The following is a 4,805-nucleotide window of genomic DNA, read 5'->3' as shown; positions in this document are numbered from 1 at the left end:
CTTGAGACACAGCTCCACTTCCAGTTTTCTAGTGGTTTATTTGAGATAAGTGTACCACAGACTTTCCTTCCCAGGCTGGCTTTGAACCATGATCCTCAGATCTCAGCCTCCTGTGTAGCTAGGATTATAGGCATGAGCCACCAATGCCTGGCAGCACCAGTATTTTACTGTAAAAATTCATGGATTCCGCGGAATTCTTCCAAGTGAATTGCCTGCCTTGGATGTCAAAATGTATTCAATAGTTTTTGTATACATATATAATAATTTCCTCAGAGTTTGTGATTTTTTAATCAGAAATAATTTTAATTTATCTGTTGAAATGAGTAGTACAGAAACTAAAATATTTCTTGTGCTTGTCTGAAAAATATATTTTAAAATATTCTATATTCTATGTTTGCAAAATGTTCATAACTTATTTTATTTTCTCCTTGATATACTTTGAATTCTATATTATTTTATAATATATAGGTTCATTAATGTGTCCTTTCCGATTGCATTCCATATAGAAACAGTTTGCTTCCTTTTTTTCTAGGACCTAATATTATTTTTATTTGGGATAAAATGACAATGTCTAATTTGAAAATATTTGTAAAGTTAATGCTATGAAAACGCCTTTCTGAGGTGAAGATTTAATACACTGATGTTGAAATAAATTATATGAATTACGTGTGTTGTTACACTTGTAATTTTGTAATCAACTTTTTAATAACTGTTTTTCATTTCTTGTATCTGAAGAATGAAAAATATGGAATACTTCTCAAATTTTCATATTATCCTTGTGCAAGTGCCATGTTAATCTCTGTATTGTAATTTGAGTATACGTGCTGCTGAAGCATGTAGTATCCTCTAAATTTAAGTAGTTAATCATGCAATCTTTATACAGGTTTATATCTATGGGTGGATACTTGTAACAAGGAAACTTTATTGTTCCTAACAAAGCTATCGATCTTATTTCCCTAAAATTCTGTGAATAGTGGAAAATTTATATTTATCAGTCGATTGCTCACATTTGCAAAATTTTTTTTGTCAATGACTATCTTAAGTCTTTTTATTTGGAATTTGATCATACTCTCAATTATTTATAGATAGGTCCAAAGGTGATGGCTTTTTTAAATACTTATTTATTCAACTGAATTTGCTTTGCGGACCTAATGGATTCAAAGTAAGAGCTACTTCTTAGAGAGCTTAAGAGCTACTTCTAAAATTCTTAAGCTGACATTTTCCCAAATGAGGTGTTACAGGAACAAATGTCTACCTGAGCCTTTACACTTCTTCCATGTGGGAACAGCCCAACCAGAATATCTTACTCTGACAGCATACATTGTCTTACTAGAAGAAAACTAATCTTGATTACAAGGGATCATAGAGAGATGAACAGTTCAAACAGAACTGTTCAGACTAGAAGGTATTTTATCAAAATATAATTGTTTATTATACCTTCCATTTCAAAAGTAGCTAACGCCAAGAAGGTGAAAAAAATTGTTCATATGCATGATTACTTAATGTCCTGGCCTGTCTACCATCCAACCAGGCAGGAACTTACACTACTGCCTTTTTATCACCCAATATTTTCATAGTTGCAGGAGAAGTGCATATGTTTCTCCTCGTTATTAGGCATTAAATTGATAATGTTTTAATCACAGTCTTTCCTCTTGCCTCCATGCTGTAAATCTACAAATGGTAAATCTTTAGGTCTAACTCTATCAAACACTGAGGTAGAGATAATGGAATAATACTTTAAAACAGAGTTGCCTTTAGTACAGTAACTACAACAGAACAATACAAAACGTGAGCCTTTTAATTATATTATATATAGTTATATATTTTTATTTATATGTGCTGATTTTATATTTCACACAATGAAACTTACTAGAATTAGTTGATAATTTGACAAATAAATTGATATTTATTTATTCCAATAAATAGGATTGGAATATAAATAATTAGGTTTAAAATATATATTAGACTATAAAAAGTATCAATGCAATGTTTTTAGTATAAACTTGTGATACATTCTAACTGTTCTTTGTCTTCTGAATCCACATGGTAAAAAAACAATGCTTTCCTCTAATCAATAATGGATTTTACTCTGCTGCTGTTTATTCTTTTAACTCGCTTGTCCTAAACTGTTTTACTCCATATTTCTGAAGCATTCCTACTGATTACGCCCAAATTTTGCTAAGATGTCTAAAAAATATTATTCTTCTGCAATACCCATGCATCCTAGGAACCCAGGTCCCAGTTACCTGCATCATCAGATAACAGGGGCAAAACTTCTCACCAAAGCCCATGCAACATATCAACACAAAGTAATCAACACAAAGACCCATCTCAATTTCGCATTTCCTATATTTCAGGGCCCCAATTCCTTGAGATGCAGGAATTAGCAGTAAGCAATTGTGAAATACAAGGCTACTTAAAATGAAGGATGAGATCGCAAAATTTGAGAGAAAGTACTGTAATTTAAACATTCAACTTACAGATGACCAGCCCATATGAGTGAACTAGTTCACAAAGTGTCATAAGATTATTTTTAATACCCCTCACCTATTATTAACGAAAGATTTTATTCCAACATAAGTGGGCCAAAAAATAGTTCCTGGGAGGATAGATCAATAATTGGTCTACCAAAGCCCTGAAATCTTGACTTAGAGCTCAAATGTAATTCAGAAAAACATTGGAAGCACTAAAGAGTGCTTCAAAACACTGAGACTTCAGTAAAACATGTTTCTGTGGTATAAAAATGTCGCTCTCAAACCAATGATAATCTACATTTAATCTCCTGAAAGTGTATTCCTTTTCAAATAAACTTTTTGAAATCACATTCGCCAAAATAACATTAGACAAGTTGGTGATAGTGACATTACAAGTTTTACAAGTATAGGGAGCAAGTTACAATAGAGTTGAGTTTTTTACACAGCACTAATGCCAAACATGTTCAACCATTCATTAAAGTGTAGAAATAGTACCACCCACAATTTGTGTTTTTCAGTAACAGCCTTCCAGAAGTGTGTTAAATGGATCAGCCTCCTAAATTTCAAACCCAAACGTTACCTAATAAATTTCATCATTTATTAAGGTACATTTTTTAAAAATCACAAATAGTTGCCTTATCATATGTTATTTTATGTTTTCCCTCTGTCTAACATAGTAAGAAATATGACTTTAAGTCTTGAATATGGGTACTCATCAGAGATATGACAAACATAATATCTGTCTTCTATTTCTATCATATTCCTCTCTAGGAATAAATTCAATTTTCTTCTTTTTCCAAAACTTATGGGTAGTAGAAAATATTATTCCATGTAAAATAAAAGAATCACACCATTGTACAAAGCCATTTATAAAAATTCATAGTTAGGAATACATTCTAAACTATTTTTTAACTTTCTTTTTGACTAAAGATTAATCTTCCAAATGGGTGAGAATAAAATCATGTTTAGGTGCTTCACGTCTCCAGTCTTGCAAATTGTTGCTGCAGATGAATGAATTATGGAAATATAAGCTGACATCAGTTCAAGAATATGCAGGATTGAGACTCCATGGAATGTATATAAACCTTTCAAAGTATTAACAGATAGTTTAACAGAATGACTATCAGGAAGTTGAAACCAGAGAGGAATTATAGAAAAGACATAGAATGAATGCAAAATGAACAAGGGGCAAGTACAGTTAGAATACTTAATGTACACATATGATGAAGGAAGTGGTAAATTAGAAATAAATCTTGGAGAAAGGGTTGGTTGAGAATGATGGAAGGAGTGACTCTGATCTAGGATCATTGGACAATTAGATGGATATATTTAATTGTAACACAATTGCACAACCTTTTAAAATTCAGTTAAAAAACACAAGAAACAAAAACACACAAAAATCACAACCAAACAGCAATCTCTAGAGAGTATGAATATGACCTCTCAAAATTTGAATCAGTGAATGAAGGGCAGTCTTGGGAAAAGCAAACAAAGCTGTTCAAAAAGGGAAGTTTGGGATAGGGGAGAATTTTGAACAGAATTAAATAGATTGTCTAAGGTTATAAATCACCTACATCTGCTCTAAACAGTATCTTTCTTCTATGAGTTTTCGGTCTGAACTGGATAATCCAGTCCTAAGACACACTTGGTAGCTTGTGAGGTAGGATGGAAGAAACAAGATAAGAACCCATTACTCCACTGGAGAGAAAACAGTCCTCTATATTTTCTCTAATCTCTCTTCACTACTCTTTCTTCATACTTTTAAGTTAATTGATTTTGAATTATATTTTTCCTTTTTCTTCTGACAAAGTAATTGGTCAAAATTATTTCATTAAATATTATTTGTCATTTTCTTCTTTCATGCTGTTTAATTGGCCAAGTGAGTCCATTGAACTTCCCTCTTGCATTTGGTTGCCATGAAACAACATCTATGTTAATGAGGAGAAATCTAATGCTAAACTTTGTCTCCAGAAAACCGTCCAAGAGGCTGTGATCACAAATATTTGCCTGTATTTTTTTTTCTTTTACCTTGAAAGACTTCTTCTGTCTAAAGTGCCCACAATAAAAAGTACTACATCACTTGTTGGTTCAATCAGAATTGTCTAACCTCAAAAATATATTTTGCTAACAAGATGCTTAGAGGAAACAAAAAAATACTGCACTTTTATCTTCTCTCTTAAGATTCACCTTAGATACCATATCAGGAACAGTGAAGTTATTCTATGCAAAATTATTTCAATAGATTATTTTTCTCTTGGTCTTGCATTTGTTGACCAAGATGTATGGAGGAGAATAGAGTTAAATCACCCATACCTTGGTAGAAAGTGTCTG

General features: G+C 32.0%; 1 pseudogene; it reads right to left on the bottom strand.

Annotated features, from left to right (window-relative positions):
- Positions 1-739: 739 nt before the first annotated feature.
- Positions 740-836, bottom strand: LOC122102932 (annotated as a pseudogene).
- Between the last annotated feature and the right edge of the window lie 3,969 nt (positions 837-4,805).

The sequence above is a fragment of the Dipodomys spectabilis genome, unplaced genomic scaffold (genome assembly GCF_019054845.1).
Source record: "Dipodomys spectabilis isolate Male_0828 unplaced genomic scaffold, ASM1905484v1 ptg001025l, whole genome shotgun sequence".
NCBI classification, from domain to species: domain Eukaryota; kingdom Metazoa; phylum Chordata; class Mammalia; order Rodentia; family Heteromyidae; genus Dipodomys; species Dipodomys spectabilis.
Note: the sequence above shows the minus strand (reverse complement) of the source record. Positions and strands in the feature narration are given on the sequence as shown.